The 19,302-nt window shown below is 40.3% G+C and overlaps 1 protein-coding gene and 1 pseudogene across 6 annotated transcripts in view; both read right to left on the reverse strand.

Moving 5' to 3' along the window:
* CCDC148 (coiled-coil domain containing 148) overlaps positions 1–19,302 on the reverse strand; it is a 276,911-nt gene that overhangs the window by 62,330 nt on the left and 195,279 nt on the right. The gene's annotated exons all lie outside the window — the stretch shown is intronic.
* Positions 1,085–12,200, reverse strand: LOC122227860 (annotated as a pseudogene).

A 19,302-nucleotide genomic window follows, 5' to 3' on the forward strand; every position in this document is an offset into this window, starting at 1 on the left:
ATCCAACAAAGGCTGTAAAAAGCACTAGTTTCAAAAGTTAGTTGAAATAATTTTTTTCATGTGGTTATATTGTCTTAGTTGGGGAGGCTATGAAAAAATTTAAATTACAACTAGGGAAACTGGAATATAGACTAGATGCAGGAGGATATTATGGAGTTTTTGTTCATTTTCTTAGCTATCACAATGATATTGTGGTTAAGTAGGTGACTGTCCTTATTCTTAGCTAAATCATGCCAAAATATTTAGTGGTGAGATTTCATGATGTCTGAAATTTTCTTTTTTATTTTTTTTAGAAAACCTGGATTTATTTGTTAAACTATAACAAAGACAAAACAATTTCATCTGAAGCACTCGGAGTACTTACATCCCAATTTCACCTGTTGTTATGGACACCGACCCAAGAAGTTAGAATTAAAGGACATAAACTAAGAGATTATAACAAAACAGACTTGTGAAACGTGGTGAAAGGAGTAAAAGGTAGTCAGAAGCACTTGTGTTAGTGGTATATGTGGCTAGGATATTTCCTAAGAGGCTCCCTAGTGATGCCTGAATGAATTTATCTGTGTCCCAAGTTAGTAAAAAGAAACTTACCCTTATGGAGAATGAGTGGAGGTCAGGATTTCTCTGAGATCCCTTTGTCTTTCTTTTTAAGGGGTAAGGGGATCCTTAGGCTCTAAGGGGGTATATCTTAGACTCAGCCCCCCTTCTTCCCAGTCAGTCCACCTACACCTTCAAGTGCCTGTGCGTTCTCACCACATAGTCCTGCTAGGTTACAGAAGATGCATACAGTAAAGGCAGGAACTGTAGGCCCACTCTGAGGGTACCTATACACAGAAAGTTTTGAGGTAGATGATAAACTACAGATACCCTCTTGGTTAAATTAATTCACCTTTGTTAATAAAGGTCATAGTTTCTTCTACTGGTAACAACTTTTTGTCTCCGTATAGTCTGTCTCAAAAGAGAACTGATTCGGGTAAGTTTGGGAGAAAGAAAAAGACTTTCATCAACACCCCCTCCACAGTAGAAGAGGCACCAAGTTCTTTCTGCAGTCAGGAGCAGAATCCCACAGCAGCATAAATCATTTTCAGTGATCAATGTCTGCATCCTCCACTTGCTCAACAACTGTTGATGCAGTATCTACCTCCATCCCATCTTCATAATCTCTTGTTGAGTCTTTTGTCCAGACCAGCCATGTTATGCCGGCTGCTCACAGACTGAGAAAGCATTTCTTCTAATCTCCGCAGTGAGGCTCGGCCTTCTGCTGTTACATTGGATAGTCCTGCTTCACAGGTGTAAAATGTAGGGATGTCTCCCTGCCCTTGTTCACATGCTTCCACATCATAATCTTCTCCACTGCAATCATCTGAATCTTCATCCTCAGGATCTGAATGAAGCCTGGCATTCACCCATTGCAGCAAACGTTGCCTCCAATGCTGACTTATCATTAGGTGCAAATCTAAATTCAGCAATAGGTTCAACAGCATCATCACTGTCTTCTCCAGCAACAGATTCTTTTGATTCTTCTCCAAATTTGGCATTCACCATAACATACAAATGCTCTCATGGATAGGCATTTAAGTCCCTGGACACTGCATGCAAACTAATGGTGGAGTATTCCATTAAGAATCCCAATCCAGAGTCATCAAACCAAGACAGGTGCCTCTCAATGATATCAGAGGGGCCGGTGCTGAGGCCCCTGCCATTCAGGACAGCCTCAGTGTCTGGCTGTCGCCAAAGCCCTCAGCCTCAATGGCAGCAGGGACCTTTTGAGGAAGCTCATTGCAGCAGGGAGCCAGAGAGGCATAGGCGGGGAGGGAGCTGAAGCACAGCAACTCCTGCTGCTTGCCCGCACTTTCTTTTAAATAGTATGGCAGACCACGGTGTGTGGGGGTGGGGTGGTGGGCCAGAGGGAGCAAGAGTACAAATGATAAAGCAAATAGGGCAAAATACTAAAAATTAGTAAATCTGGGTAGAAATTCTTTGTGCCATTTTTGCAACTCTTCCTTAAACTTGAGATTTTACCGAAGTTAAAGAAAAAAGTGGAGAAAAGAGAGAAAGATGATCATTAGTCTAATATAGATTTTAAAAAGTGATTCATATACACATGCACAAAAGCTATGTTACCTGGGCAAGATTAATTAACATGTGTCTTGGGGAAGAAGCTTTTAATTCTGCTCTGCTTTGGCAGAAGGTCAGAGCGTACCTAGAGCTTGAAGTGGTTTACTATGAAACAGAATAGACAAAAAAAGGATGCAATCAGAGGAGAGAATAGTGCCTTAGAGTGAATAAAATGTCAGGTCTTCCTAGCTTTCCTTCATTCCAGTTCAGTTTATCTAGACACTAGTTAAGGATAGAACCCAAATACACAAGGATATTTTGCAAAAAGCAACAGCATAAATGTCCTTTCCTTCTACTATCCCACTAGACCTGGGGTCAGCAGACTTTTCTTTAGAGGGTGAGATAATACATATTTCAGGCCTGTTGCTCATACAGCCACTGTATGTCACACACAGATACACAGTGATTGTGGGCTTTACTGCTGCTGTGTATGTCACTCTTTATGTGTCATGGTGACATACAAAAGTAGTCATGGACAAATGAATGGACATGGTTGTGTTCAAATGAGACATTGCTTATGGACACAGAAACTTAAATTTCATATGGTTTTCACATTATTTCTTTTTTACTCAGCCATTTAAAACCGTAAAAAATATTTTTAGCTTACAGATGTTACAAAAAAACAGAAGGGTAGATGTGGTTCAAACCAGAAAACAAAAGGGAAAAACTTAACAATTACTCCTTTGTGCTGGCTGCCTTTTCGCTGTCTCACTTGGCTATGGTGATGGAAAGGGGCTCCTTTGGATAGCATGACAGGGCTGAGCAGCTCTATGATTTTAAGCCACTGAGCAGATAGTAACTCTCCTCCCAGACCACCAAGATTCAAGAAGTCCAACAGCTGCTCTAAATAGAAAGGCTCGTTCCAAGTTAACAATCAGTGTAATTAGGAGGAGTCATAATGTAGGTAGTAACAAGTAGAATCTTAGTCTATTGGCCCAGGATCCACCTGGAACTAGAGAGGTTTTCCATTTACTTCCTTCTGCAAGTGAAACCAACCTCATCCACTGTCTTCGTACTCTGGGGCCTCTGCCTTGAAGATTGATCTCATGTTAATACCTCTGTCTAATCAAATTAGTTTGCTTGTAGATATAAACTTATCTTATTTAAATAAATGTATATTAGATACTGACAGAAATAATTTCCTAAGTAATAATCTTTATTTACAATAATGCCTGTCCTTTGTGGGGTACCTGGGTGGCTCGGTAGGTTATGATCTCAGGTAATGACCTCAGTGTCCGTGCTGATGGCATGGAGCCTGCTTGAGATTCTCTCTCCCTCCCTCTCTCTCTGCCCCTTCCCCACTCTTAATCTCTCAAAATAAATAAATGTTAAAAAAATAATTTTTATCCTTTGATAATTATTTCCATAGTGACCCTGAACCGTGATGTGTGCTGAATCACAACGGGCCCCTTTGGCCAGTGACGGTTTCCCCCTAAGCCCCTCCTCCACTGCAAATGACAAATGAGTTGAAAACATACCTCTCCAAAAAGAGCTTATAAAATAAAGGGCTTATAGGAATGGAGATGGAGACGGGGAAGAGAAATATATAACTATTCTCAGTATTTAAATGGTTGTCAAGGGAAGGAAGGTTCAGACTTGTTCCACATTATGTCAAGCAATAGAAGGAGGAGTAATGTGTGGAAGCTGGTGAGACAGAACTGGGCTTACTACCAAAACATAAAGAAATAACAAGAGGAAAAAAAATTCAATAGCTGTCCAAAGATGAAATGGACTGATGCAATGAAATGGACTTGCCCTGGAAGATGCAAGTTTAGCATCCGGAGATACATATCTAGGATGTATGACCATTTGGAGAGGTAGTAGAAAAAATTTAAAAAAATTAAAATCATTGAACTAGGTAACCTTTATGATTTATGACATTTAACACTTAGGCTTGACACTTTTGAGATGGTATTATTTTCTGTGTAAGAAAAGAAAAGGGGGATAAAGATAAATAACCAAAAGAGTGAGGCAATTCCTTATTCCTCTAGTTTAACCACAACAAAGACAAGTGTGGCTCCTTCATCTACAACAAATTGAGGCCCTACCATTTGTCGAATAGTACTTTCCTCTAATTATATGCATTCTCCCACTTGATGAATATTTATTAAGATTGTGTGTTACCTACAATGTACAAAATACGAGGGTATTGTGTAGACACAGATTCCACTCTTATAGAATTTATAATTTATTGGAAAAGATAAAAATCTAACAAGTAATTACAATTAAAATATGGGTGTTGAGATTGTGCAGATATAGGGCATTGTGATGGTCTTTTTTTTAGATAGTGTCAAGTTAGCTAGCATACAGTGTATACAGTGTGCTCTTGGCTTTAAAGGTAGATTCCCATGATTCATCACTTACATACAACACCCAGTGCTCATCCCAACAAGTGCCCTCCTCAGTGCCCATTGCCCATTTTCCCCTCCCCCCGACCCATCAACCCTCAGTTTGTTCTCTGTATTTAAAAGTCTCTTATGATTTGCTTTCCTGTTTGTAACTATTTTATTTTCTTTCCCTTCTCCCATGGTCTTTTGTTAAGTTTCTCAACTTCCACATATGAGGGAAAACATATGATATGTCTTTCTCTGACTGACTTATTTCCCTTAGCATAATACCCTCCAGTTCCATCCACATTGTTGCAAATGGAAAGATTTCATTCTTTCTCATTGCCAAGAAGTATTCCATTGTATATATAAACCACATCTTTTTTATCCATTCATCAGTTGGTGGACATTTTGGCCCTTTCCATAATTTGGCTATTGTTGACTGCACTGCCATAAACATTGGGGTACATGTGTCCCTATGAATCAGCACCCTGTATCTTTTGGATAAATTCCTAGTAGTGCTATTTCTGGGTCATAGGGTAATTCTATTTTAATCTTTTGAGGAACCTCCACACTGTTTTCCAGAGTGGCTACACCAGTTTGCATTCCCACCAACAATGCAAGAGGGTTCCTGTTTCTCTACATCCTCACCAACATCTATTGTTTCCTGAGTTGCTCATTTTAGCCACTCTGTCTGGTGTGAGGTGGTATCTTAATGTGGTTTTGATTTGTATTTCCCTGATGATGAGTGATATTGAGCATCTTTTCATGTGTCTGTTAGCCATGTGGAGATCTTTGGAAAAGTATCTATTCATGTCTTCTGCCCATTTCTTCCATTGTGATGGTCTTTAAACATGACGACAAATTATTTGATATTCCCCCATTGAGAGTTTGGGGCTCAATTTCCTTCATTTGAATCTCATTGGGCTTATAACTACTCTGAACAAAAGATAAAATAGAAGTAACACTATGTGGGGGCACCTGGGTGACTCAGTTGGTTGAGTGTCCAACTTCAGCTCAGGTCATGATCTCACAGTCGATGAGTTTGAGCCTGATGTCAGGCTCTGTGCTGACAGACTGGAGCCTGCTTCTGATTTTGTGTCCTCCTCTCTCTCTCCCACTCATGCTCTGTCCCTCTCTGTCTCTCAAAAATGAAGGAATGTTAAAAAATGTTTTTTTAATAAAAAAAGTAATACTATGTGATTTCTAGATCATGAGGCTTCTGCTTTGTTTGTTGGAAGATGGGTCTCTGGAGCCCTGAAGTACCCTGTAGGAAGTTCAGCTACTCTAAGCCCACTATGCTTTGAAGAAGTCAAGCTTTAAAGAGTGACCATGCAGAGCTCCACTTGATAGTTTCCAGCTACACCTAGGTTTCTAGTCATTCCAGTCCTAATTAAGGAGGAAGTCACCAGATCATTCCAGCCCCAGGCATTCAAGTCCTTCCCAGTCATTCATGTCTTCCAGACTGATAGTCCAGACCTCAAGGATCAGAGACAAGCCATCCTCTCTGGGATCTGTCCAAACTCCTGACCCAATGAATCCATAAGCATAATAATAACATCATTGTTGTCTTATGCCAATAAATTATAGGGTCATTTATAAAACAGTTCATCACAACAGCCCATAAGAACATGTATGAAGAAGATCTAACCTTGTTTAAGTGCCAGAGAAGGCCTCTGAGGAAGTCATATTTGAGCAGAGACATAAACAAGTAAGAATTAGCCACAAGAGTGTTCTCAGAAGAAACAGTCTGTTTGAAGAACCCGTAGAAGAAAGAGAAATACTGAGGCCATTTAGGAACTGGTAGAGTGTAGTAGTTTAATGAGGAGTGGGATGGGCAGAAGTCAGGTGGGAGGTAAAAGATGAAACAGGGGCAACTGGGTAGCTCAGTCATTTAAGCATCTGACTCTTGATTTCGGCCTAGGTCACGATCCCAGGGTTGTGGGATCAATCTACATGCCTGGCTCTGTGCTGAGAGTGGAGGCTGCTCTCTCTCCCTCTGCCCCTCCCCTGCTCTCTTTCTCTCTCTCTCTCAATAAATAAATAAATAAAAATATTTTTTATAAAAGTGAAGGAGAGTCTGACCATGATCCTCTCATAAACAATATTATGGCGTCTGAACTTTACCAGAAGTGTGAAGATAAACCACTGAAGTGTGAAGATTTGGTATCAGAATGACATGACTGGATATGTTTGTACTGTGGCAAGGCTGAAATAGTAAGAAGTTATAGCTTTAATTCTGGTGAGAGGTAATAGAAGGCTGATCAGGATAGCAACGGGGATCAATATTCAAAAGGTAAATTCATGGGATTTATAAACCTTTGGCTGTGGGAATGGGGAGTGAGGGAGAGGGGAGTTGTCTAGGCTTCTGATTGGGTGGTGAGGTGAGTGATGGTGTCATTTATCCAAAAGGCAACAGCGGAGGAAGAACAGATCAGAAGCAGTGATGAATAGCTCCATCTGGGGAATGAAGAATTTTGTTGAAGTGCCAGAGAGACATCCATGTGGCAAAGCCAGAAGACAGTTGGTTAAATATTATAGGTAAGGAGGAGAGTATGGAGAGGAACTAATATTACCAAATGTGTATTTTAACCCATGTAATTTATAGATATTATTTCTATAATTATAATTCTGATAACCATGTGGGAGTGTTCAGAGAGGTAAGTAACCTGCCTAAGATCAGAGAGACAGGCAGTGTAGGGTAGAAATTTCAATATAGATCTTACTCCAGTTCGAAGTGAAAGACACATGGTTCTATTTTCCATTAAAAAAAAAATCAGTTTTTGAAAGCAGCAAAATCGGCATTTGGGAATGCCTCTCTAGTCAGTTTAGCGGGTGACCTAAAAAGCTACAGTTTTGAAAAGGGGCCAGAGAAAAAGAAAGCTGTCCAGCTGGTCTAAGCCACAGTGCAGACAGCAATGCCACTTGGCCCTGACACTGTGGATTCACTGGTGTATTCTGGATGATCAGAATGTTCTATAGATCTTGTCTAGTAGAAACCCTCAGGATTCAACAGCACACTCATGCCTTCTTTGCAAGTTGCTATTTTTCTTTTAAGAACTAGCTCTTGGTTTACTAATGGATCCTGGTAATTATTATGGTAACTATCATTTGTCAAGCAGGCACAACATAGTAGGCATTGTAGTAAGTGCTCCCATGTTTTAACTTTGTCATAACAACCCTATGAGATAAGTATTATTTTCTTATCTATCTTTTATAGATGAGGGTGGGTATCAACTGGACTTTTGACTTTAAGACACTTGGTGACAGTGAGACTCTAGCTACTAATGAGCTGAATGTTATCTGAACCACCTGGTCATAAACCTGGGCATGATTAGCAGCACAGACTAATGAAATGAAAGTACATTGGGCTTGAGCAGGATCAGAAGGCACAGGTAATTTGTATGAACCGGTAGCTTACTTTCCACATTAACATCCATCCCTCAACCCATACATATGGCCCAAGGGGAATTCTCAGTAACTAGCTTACTGGGAAAAAAACGAGCCAAGAAAGAAAAAAAAAAAAATGAGCCAGTTTTATAGCTATGTCTACACATCTACTGGCCTCAGACAGAAGTAGAATGCTATGGTGGATAGCCTTGCTGGGAAATCTCCCTGGAAGATGGTAAAGAAGGGAAATTTTCCATGTGGGTATAATGTCAAGAGGAATATCTTAACGTTCACTTTACCTGAGGTAAAGCGGTGACTGTCACATATTAGGTACTCAAATATTTTTAAAGTAAATGAATAAATAATGGATTAATGACAATTTGTTGGCAGTAGTTAATGGTTTGGCCAGCTGATTAGGGATATTGAAGGAATGTGATTGGAGGATTTGTGACAGGAAGATTCAGAGAGATTATGTTGATGGACCTAAAGAAATGGGTTCAGAGTGTGGGAATAATTTAGGGGTGATTTTAAAGAATTAGGTGGGAGAGATGATCTGCTAGGTTTGTGTCAGTCTTCTCCAACAGACTGGTATCTGTTCAATGGGCTCATGATAAAATTCTCCCAGTGAAGAGAACAGAAGCTATACATTGCTCAGTTACATGAATTTACCTTTCTCAAGGCTAATCTGGCTACTGTCACTCTGAGCCCTTGACAGAGTAAAATACAACAGGAGAATTAGACAGTGTTACCTGGTTAAAACATTATATCACATTCATGCTATCATGGGAAAGGCAAAAGAGTTTGGATTTTCTTTCCCTACATACCATGTTTGCACTATTCGTGCACTCCTAGTATATCCCACAAGATATTGCTTCTTCCTAAGGAACTCCCTTAACTGTGCAAGAAGTAAGACAATGAGCTGAAGCCCACATGCTGCTGTCCTTATAAAACAAAGAAATGGCCTGTTGAAGACTCAGATACGTCATGAGCTGCAAGATAATATTTTGGAAGGTTGGGTGCTATTCTATAGGAGGTGGTTTTCCTCTGAAGTAATGGCCAATATATTGTGCTATTTCACAACCCAGCCAGATCATGTGCATAGGTGGACCAGTAAGTACAGGTGGGAAAGGTGTTTTTCACTATTAACCCTAAAGACACATTTGCAAAATCTCTTTTTCCCATCCCTGAGACTCTACTCTCTGCTGGTTTTAACTTCTAGTACTTCTATAAGGAGTAACAGTTACATTGAAAGGAACTGATGCAAATATTTGCCTTTTGGGGTTTATCATACCACTAAGTAAAGAAGTAGAAAAGGAAGTTACAGTGGTAGCTGGAACAATTGATATCAGAGGGAAATAGGACTGCTGTCATTTAACAGAGGCAGAAAGAAGTAGATGGAATCTAAGGAACTTCTAGGATACCTTGTGGTATTGCATGGCCAATGGTAAAATTCATCATATACAAGCCAGTGTAAGTCAACCCATTAGGTAAAGAACCTCACCCAGCCAAGATGCTGGCTGAAAGCAAACAGCAAATGTAATGCATAGTAGAAAAAGAGAATAATAAATTTGAATTGTGATCTTGACCATTTACTGAAAGAAGGTATTCATCATCTGCCATTTACATACACACACAGAGATACCTATATATAATATGTGCAAATACAGATCTTCCTCAACTTATGATGGGGTTACCTCTCAATAAACCCATCATAAGTTGAAAATATTGTCAGTCAAAAATGTGTCTAATACACCTAACCTACCAAACATAGCTTAGCCTAGCCTACCTTAAATGTGCTCAAAACATTTGCATTAGCCTATAGTTGGGCAAAATTATCTAACACAGAGCCTACTTTAGGCTCTGGAATATTTTAGGCTGTGGAATATCTCATGTAATTTATTAAATACTGTACTAAAAGTGAAAAAAGGATGGTTGTATGAGTGTAAGCGTATCGGTTGTTCACCCTCGTGTGGCTGACAGGAGGCTGTCTCTGCCACTGCCCAGCATCAGGGGAGAGTATCGTCCTACACACCACTAGCCCAGGAAAAGATCCAAATCCAAAATTCTTTTTATATATATAATAATTTTCTGCCTGACTTCTTCACCCCTCTTTTCCTTACAATTTTACTTAAGGCATGTTTATTAGTAGTAGAGTAAAATTTAGTCCATAGATCATGGAATATTGAAATGGATCATAACAGAACCAGAAGACAGTAAGACAAAAAGATCTCACTTAGAGATCTTGAATTTAGAGCTAGACAAAATGTGATAAATAAGACTTCGAGTTGATTCCCTTTAGGAATGGGGTAAGCATGTTTGGGGTTGTACAAGGTAAAATTACAGTGTTGGGTAGAAGGACATTTCTTGGCAGAGTAGTATAAAAATAAGGGTATGTTGATTTTGCCAACTACAGTTGTGGACTATAAAAGACGTTCGTTTATATTTTTCTTTCCTTTTCTTTTCTCAGCATCTGGGCCCACTTCTTCTTTCTAATAAATCCCTCCTGTAAAGTGATGTCAGATACTTGCTTTCCCACGTTTGCAACTAGCTCATGAGCACTTGATCTGAGTTCAGCCCTTCAGGTGCTGCACTTGGAAGCCAGTGATGCAAAGAAGCAGGGCCTGTGGAGACACTGTCAAGGATACTGGCAGTAGAAGCATGGCAGGGGTGTGGATAAAAGCAGCATTGCCAAGGGGGATGTCCAGAGTCCAGAGACGGCAGAGGAGAAAACCCAAGTTGTGGCATCTAATTTTCAGTGATTGGACTTGCAGGGATGATTCTGTGCAGGGAATTGGGGTACAGTCTTGACTCTTTTTATTTATTTTTATTTTGAGAGAGAGACCAAGAGAGAGAGAGAGCTGGGGAGGGGCAGAAAGAGGGAGATACATAATCCCAAGCAGGCTCTGAACTTTCAGCGTTGAGCCCAATGTGGGGCTTGAACTCACAAACTGTGAGATAGTGACCTGAGCCAAGATCAGGAGTCCAACACTTAGCCAACTGAGCCACCCAGGCGCTCCCAGTCTTGACTCTTCTTATCTTCCCAGCCTCTGTCATTCTCAAACATTTTCTATGCTCAGTTCTGAAAATGATTCTGTAATCTACCCTAATATAAAATACTTTTATTGCAAAATTCAAGTAGAAATACTTTCTGTTGTTTGCAAACTAGAACCCTAGTTAATCAAGGGGGCTGGGCTAGATGCTTTCCAAGATTCCTCCGAGCTCTAAAATAACATGACTTTATAAATCTCATATTGAAATACATAAAGTAAGAAAATAACCTAGATTGTAAGCATGTTTCTTTCACTAAGTATTATTTAATATCATCGGATAGCCATGTGTGTGTGTGTGTGTGTGTGTGTGTGTGTGTGTGTGTATTTTTCTTATAGGAGTGGTTCCAAGCAAAGAAAGGAAGGATGAACTAGTGCTTGAAGCTATACTCTACCCACCACAGTAGAGGTATCTTGTGAAAGTTACCTTTACATGTCTCCCAATCCATGACTTGATACTTTTTTCATGTAACCATGGTTGTTAAGTTTCTGCCTACCTAGCCCTGCATCTTTAGAAGATCTTCCTAAAGTTTATGCCTAAAAGGTATTTCATTACCTGAAAGTGCTTAGTAAAACTCCCTAGCTACGGAGTTTGTTATAAAAACCTCAGTAAACCTAAAGAATGCTTGCCTCCACTTCACTCACAAATACTGTGTGGAGCCTTGGAGGACACAGCATCCCTTTGCTGCAGAAAAGACACAGAAAATAATTTACCTCTACAGATGTAAGTGGTAAATGGGAGAAAGGCAATGCAGTATCAAAACAAATTGATGCCCAATGAGGAACTTTCAAATGTTTGTAGCATTAATTATGGACCAAGATAAAAGTCTGTGCTCCTGGGGAGGAGAATATGAGAGAACAGATTCTTGAGAAGACCATAGCATCTGGCCATTCTATTTGAAATCATAGCATCTGTGGTCACTTCACTGACATGTTTGTATGGAGGACAAATAATGGTGCTCACTACAGGGAAGCAATAATGCACATTTTGTATAAAAAATGTATTATAAGGGTTTCTGAATATTGCCCGCCCTCTACCAAACACACACCTGCTAACATTCCATTTTGTGTCCTAACTGCACCAGACAGCTCAGTGTGGCATACGGTAGAAATCCAGGAGCTTTATTAATGAGCAAAGATTTCTAAAATCAAAAATCAAAGTTGTAAACAATAAAGTAAAAGCAACCGAAACTACTAAACAAAAGACATTATCTGATTGCTGTGGTTTAAAAAGGATCACAGATCTGAAGCTGGACTTGCATACCTGGGGAGATAAATCATCATCCAAGACCTCTACAATGACCCTCAGCTGAGCCATCTTTGCCCAGCTGGTGCTCCGTCTGCCCACTGGCACAAGCTTGCTTGTTTATTTTCACATTAAAATTACTGTACATTGCTTTGTTCATAAACTTCTTAGCCTCCCTCTGTCAACTATGCTTGGTCAGCTAAGATTCATTCACAGACTACTACAATTATGTCCAAATAATCTATATATTCATGCCCCAATATATGAAAACACACACACACACACACACACACACACACACACACACACTCATAGTTATGTTATACTGATGAGCAGGTTCTAAGTATTATTATTATTTTTAGACAAAATTACCTCTATGGATTGGAAGATAGCATGTTGGCTAACAGTAGGATCTATTTCAGTCTTTTAAATTAATGCTAATTTGTGAAACATTTCTGATATCACTTAAAAAACAAAACAGACAGTCTTACTAAGAACTGTATTTGTTTAATGCCTCACAGTGATCTTTGGTTGACATCATTTGGCACATCCACTTGGAAAGGGGATTTGGTTGACAGAGATTTAATGAACGAGAGTATTCTACTAATTTTGGGAAATCTCTTGCTGAGAAGCAAAAACATAAATGTTTGTAAAGTTTCTGTTGAAGTCACTCTAATAAACGTACTCTTTAAAATCTCACAGATTAGACTATGAACCCACTTTAAATGCCCATAATGTCTTCCAATACAACATACTGAATATTGCATATTGTTAAGAAAAGACATGGAAAATAGAAACATCTGGTTTTACTACTTAGAAAATGCAATAATTGTCAATTGCCTGCTGTTGGCAAGCACCCCAAAAACACACACTAGATTAACAAAGCCAATTTAGTGTTAGGAAGGCAGCTGGCTCTAGTTTCTTCCTTCCCACATGGTCATCACCATCTTAAACTTCAAATATGTACTGTTTTGCAACATAGAAAAACTCCATTCCTTTGGAAACAATAACTGAAATCTAATGTTTGTTACTACAGAAAGCAATGCTTCCTCCATTACACACACATCCATGCACATGTATGCACACACACACACACACACACACACACACACACACACACACATACACACACACAGCTGCTTAGACAGAAACATGCAAGATTTTTGCTTGCAGAGGATTCTTGAATTGCTAACCTCCTCCGTGAATATGAAGTTTTACCTCCATGACTTCCCTGGACTACTTCAATGAGGGAATCGCATTGGAAAAAAGAATTCAGGGGCACTTCTACAAAAAGTAGGATCTTCTCAAGAACCCAATAGATGATTTGGGGCCCATACTCCAGAAAGTATAAAAAGAACTCTGGTACATTAATCTTCAAACTTCACTGCACTTCAGAATCCCCTGAAGATTTTCAAAAACTGTTGGGACCAAAATCCTAACGCCACAGATTTTGATTTAAGTGATCTGGAGCTTTGTCTAGGCATCAGGACTTTTCAATATTTCCCAGGGGATTCTGTTGTAGCAAAGAATGCAACCAGGGCTCTTCTATTACATTAACATTGACTAATGAATTTCTTTTTTTATTATTTATTTATATTTAGTTGTTATCTAAGTTCCAGTTAGTCAACAATCAGTATAATATTAATTTTTCAAGTGTGCAGTTTTGTGATTCAACACTTATGTACAAAGCCCTATGCTCATCACAACAAGTGCATTCCTCAGTTTCCCTTTGCGCAACTCTATAGACAACTCCCCTAACCATGACTCTTTGCTACCATTTTGCTTCTTCTGTAATGTCATATACATTTGATCACAGAGTGTATGGTATTGGGTGACCGATGAATTTCTTACATCTTTCCCTTCCATTTGTTGGTCATGCCAGCTCCATTCAGTCTTCTCTTATGAAATGTTATCCAGAGGAGCTGCTTAGCCAACAAAGGTTCCTAAAATGCTTTAGGAATCTTTAAATTACCTTCCAGGGCATATAGCTAAAAATTTTAAACTGTTAAAGTTATTACAAAGGAGGTAAGTGGGAAAAGTGGGGTTTTTATTAAATGACAAGGAACAACAATGGATATAAATAAGTGAAATGTCACAATTACAACCATCCTTGTAAAGATAAGAACCGGCAAATACAGAGGGAGGACAGAGCTGAAAAGTTAGAGATTGAACATTTTAACAAGCCTTTACAAAATGTCATAATGACAAGAGGAGAGAGGGCCCTGTGCATGGAAGGATGATCTAATTTCTTATTTACTCTGCAACTTTCAGTGGTAATGGGAAGCAATGAATCTAAAGACAAAAAAAAAAAATGAGACATGGCCATTACAAGTCCTTGCATCCTACTCTTCCCTGTGCATATCTAACATAAAGAATGCTCAGGAAAAAAAAGTGTTTGTAGACAATATAAATATGCCTCACAGAACCATTGTGGCTTACAGAGCCACACACTGCAATGGCTCGTGCTGCAGCATTGGCCCCAATAGGCTGAGTAGGAAGGCTGAGGGGAAGGAGAGCATTCAGAGCCCTGCTAGAGAGAAAGAACCACTGTATGCAAGAGAAGAGAGTTTAACTTACAGTGAGTGGGTGGGAAAATAAGGCCATTAGGAGGTCACATGACAACGTGGGAGGGCTAGCAAAGGACCTGGAGTGTAGAATTAGGGAAATTAGATAATACGAGGTATAAACACTGTGGCAAATAATAAAAGAGACATGTATGTTCTTATGTTTATTTTAAAGTCTGATACTTCTGTTATGTGGAAAGGGTATCTTCTATTTAATACTTTTATATTTGATTCAGTATATTCCCTTCTATGTGACTTACCACTTTGCACATCAGTTTGAAGCCCACAGCCAATCAATGAACATGGAAAAGTATGGATTTTTTTTTTTTTTTTTTTAATTTTTTTTTTTTATTTTTTTTAACATTTTTTTTTTTATTTATTTTTGGGACAGAGAGAGACAGAGCATGAACGGGGGAGGGGCAGAGAGAGAGAGGGAGACACAGAATCGGAAACAGGCTCCAGGCTCCGAGCCATCAGCCCAGAGCCTGACGCGGGGCTCGAACTCATGGACCGCGAGATCGTGACCTGGCTGAAGTCGGACGCTTAACCGACTGCGCCACCCAGGCGCCCCAAGTATGGATTTTTTAAAAAGTTTCTTAATGTTTATTTTGAGAAACAGAGAGACACGAGCAGGGGAGGGGCAGAGAGAGAGGGAGTCACAGAATCTGACACAGGCTCCAGGCTCTGAGCTGTCAGCACAAAGCTTGACATGACTTGGGGCTTAAACTCACAAACCATGAGATCATGACCTGAGCCGAAGTCAGACGCTTAACCAGCTGAGCCACCCACGTGCCCCAGAAAAGTATGTTTTATTTATTGTTTTCAAAACCACTATTGTTTCTTCTTACTATCAGAAATGTATGCTCATTGTGGAAATTTTGGAAAATACAGGTGAAAATCAAAACCATCTTTCATTTTATTTCCTGGAGGAAAAAAAAAAAAACTGTTATCATAGGGTTATGTTTCTTTCAAGATTTTTTTATTTATGTAAATATTACAGAAACAACATTTTTAAAATATTAACTTCATCTATTTTATTTCTCCTAGAAATCATGTTTCCCTTTGGCCATTCCACTGGTATGAAAAGGGGAAGTAGGTAGGTTCTGAGAAACCAGCTTCATCACTTTCTACCCCTTAGTGGATCAACTGTGAGGGTTGAGGCTTAGAAGAAATACTGAGGTAGCACTGGGAAAATCCAAGAACATGGGGCTAAGTCTCCACTTTCCTGATATAAAATGTCTCCCGGGGAAGCCTTGCATTTAGCATGGCATCCTGTCAACCATAACATGGGAACAGAGGGAGATATTTAGGGATTGCATGAGAAAATATTTGTTTCTCATGGCTTGCCCAAAGTCTTATTGGAAGTATAAGTCGTGTGCTGGGAAAACCAGGTCTGGCAAGACTTGGAGGAGAGCTGAGGACCAAAAGCAATGGCAGGGTATGTGGTCGGCAGAGGCATATGTTGGCCCACATCCTAAGGCTGAGTCCAGTATGTTTTCAGTGGGTCGTATAAGAAATGAGGCAAGAAATATCAGGGACATCCTGACAAGGGTAGTGAAGACCCTGAATTATTCAAGATGATGAAAAAAGCAGGGTTCAACATTTGTATAAAGTATACCATTAACCCTGTAAGAAAGTCAGAATCTGCCAGTAGACCAGCCACTCAACCATCCATGGCCAAGAAGTCCGTTCAGCTTTACTGTAAACCTCCAATGGCCCACACAGTATCTATTCATCACATTGAGGTTATTCTGCCCTTGAAATGTGACTAGTCCAAATCAAAATGTGCTGAAAGTATAAAATGTACAGGTTTCAGAGACTTCATATGAAAAAAAAAAAGAATGTAAAATATCTTGTTAAGGGGCACTTAGGTGGCTCAGTCAGTTGAGCATCCAACTCTTGGTTTAGGCTCAGGTTGTGATCCCAGGGTCATGGGATGGAGCCCCGCATCAGGCTTGACACCGAGCATGGAGCCTGCTTAAGATTCTCGCTCTCTCTCTCTCTCTCACTCTCTTCCTCTACCCTTCTTCCCCACTTATGTTCTTCCTCTCTTTAAAAAAAATAAAAAATTAAATTTTATATTGATAGCATGTTGAAATGACAATGTTTCTGGATATATTGAGTTAAATAAAATTTATTATTAAAGTCAATTCCACCTGTCACTTTTTATATCTTTAAGTGTGGCTACTAGAAAATTTAAAATTACTTGTGTGATTTGCATAATATTTCTATTGGGTAGCTCTGCTTTGTACCCTGGGGAGGTAGAGGGATGAGATGAAATTGTGCAGGGTAATGAGGACCCTGCAGGGTGTCAGAACCCACAGGCTGACCAGCTATGCCATCCTTCCATTGAAGGAGGTTGCCTGACCTCCAGCAGAGACTGCAGTTTGTACTTTGTCCACCTAAACAGACGGAATCCAAAATCAGATCACTTTGAAATGAAAGAGCTTGAGATAACTTTAATTGAAAAGTTTCCATCTTTCTTCACTACCCTGCAGGAGGGGGTCTCAAAGAGATTGAGATCAGTTACTATTCTTCACACATTTGGGAGTGGTGTGAGTAAATATTTGACCTAAGTACAAAGTAAAGTCTTTTATAGAATTGATATCATACTTTATATAAATTTTGAACCCTACTTTTTAAAAAAAGTTTATTTTTTTTTTGAGAGAGAGATGGGGGAGAGCACATGCCTGCTCACAATCAGGTGAGGGGCAGAGAGAGGGGGAGGGAGAGAATCCCAAGTAGGCTCTGCACTGACAGCACAGGGCCCCAGTGCAGGGCTCAGTCTCAACCATGAGCTCATGACCTGAGCTGAAATCAAGAGTCTGACACTTAACTTAGCCACCCAGGCACCCCTTGAGCCCCATTTGTTTAATCAACCTGCATATGTTAATCTCTCACCGACAGGAAAACATATATACATTGTCCTGTAAAAATAGATATATAAAGTAATGCTGAAATGGAATGATATTCAGTAATAAAAAGGAAAAAAAAATACATGCTACAACATGGATGAGCCTCAAAAATATTATGCTAAGAGAAAGAACCCAGATAGATTACATTTATATAAAATGTTATAGGGGCCCCTGGGTGGCTCAGTCAGATGAGCATTTGACTTCAGCTCAGGTCATGATCTTGCAGTTTGTGAGTTCAAGCCAGGCATCGGCTCTGTGCTGACAGCCTGGAGCCTGTTTCGGATTCTTTCTCCCTCTCTCTATGTCCCTCCACTGCTCATGCTCTGTCTCTCTCTCTCAAAAATAAATAAACACTAAAATTTTTTAAATAAATAAAATGTTATATAAATGTATACAAAATGTATATAAAATTTATATTTATATATAATTTATATAAAAAGGCAAATCTATTGAGACAGAAATAGACTAGTGGTGGTGCAGGAGCCAAGATGGCAGAACAGCATGGAAGTTTTTTTTGTGTCTCACATCCATGAAATACAGTCAGACCAACACTAAACCATTCTACACACCTAGAAAACTGATTGGAGGATTAACACAACAATCTGCACAACCTGAACCACAGAATTCAGCAGGTATGTGGTGTGCAGAGGTGAATTTGGGAAGCAAGAAGCCGCGGAGGGTAGGGAACCACTTTTGTGGGCAGAGAGGACGGAGACTGGGGAGGGAGAGAGAACACGGGAAAAGCACCCCTCACCAAAAGCAGCTGGAGAGAAAGTGGAAAATTGGAAACAGCCACAGGGACTAAACTAAAAAGGGAGAAAGAAGAAAGGAGAGGGTTTAAATTCCATTAAGACTGTAAACAAGGGGAGCGCAAAGGCTGCAACTCTGCAGTTCGATATCTTGTGGTGCTCTGGTGGGAAGGGCAAATCCCCAGGAACAGAGTGGGGTCCAGGAGGTTCTCAGGCCACACAGAGAAAAGCGGTTCCACTGCTGGAAGAACATTTGGTAGAGACTGTTGAAGCCACCTGGTCCCAGCAGACTCCAGAAGGCCACCACATTCGCTGGTGCTGGGGCAAGGTTATTAAGGGTAAAGCCTGGTGCCAGATGTGTGTTGTGATTTTCCATAATCCCTGAAACACTGCTGCTACACTGTCTCATGAACTTTTTCTGGGGCGGGCTGGCATCTGGCTGCAGTATTGGGGCACCAGCAGCAGCAGGGTCCAGTGGGCGTTCCTGGGCGCAGCTGATATTCAGCCATTGCTCATTCGGCCATTGTTCGGTGAGACCCTCCCGCAGAGGGGCAGAACGGGTCAAAGCCGCAGTCCTTCGGAAGTAAGGGGCCGGGGAAAACAGCCGCATCTGAGACAAAAGTCGGGAGAGAGGTACTGCCTGAAGCCTAGTCACAAACAGTGAAAAAGCGGGGAGTGGACAAGAGCTGAAGACAGAGGACGGGTGCGCGATTGCGGTTCCAGGAGAACAGACTGGGTGGCTGGATGGTGCCATTTTCACCTCTCCCACATAAGCGCATACGCACCTACGAGCACCGCAACAATCCACCCCAGTAAGCTAGCAGTGCCATCTATTGGAGAGCAGAGCTGTTACGCTGAGCCCTGCCCATCTGGGCCAACTTCACTCTTCAAGAACACAAGTCTCACTGCCGGCTTAATTTATGGACTATAAGGAGCTACACAGACT

This window comes from Panthera leo, chromosome C1 (genome assembly GCF_018350215.1).
Source record: "Panthera leo isolate Ple1 chromosome C1, P.leo_Ple1_pat1.1, whole genome shotgun sequence".
Classification (NCBI taxonomy): Eukaryota; Metazoa; Chordata; class Mammalia; order Carnivora; family Felidae; genus Panthera; species Panthera leo.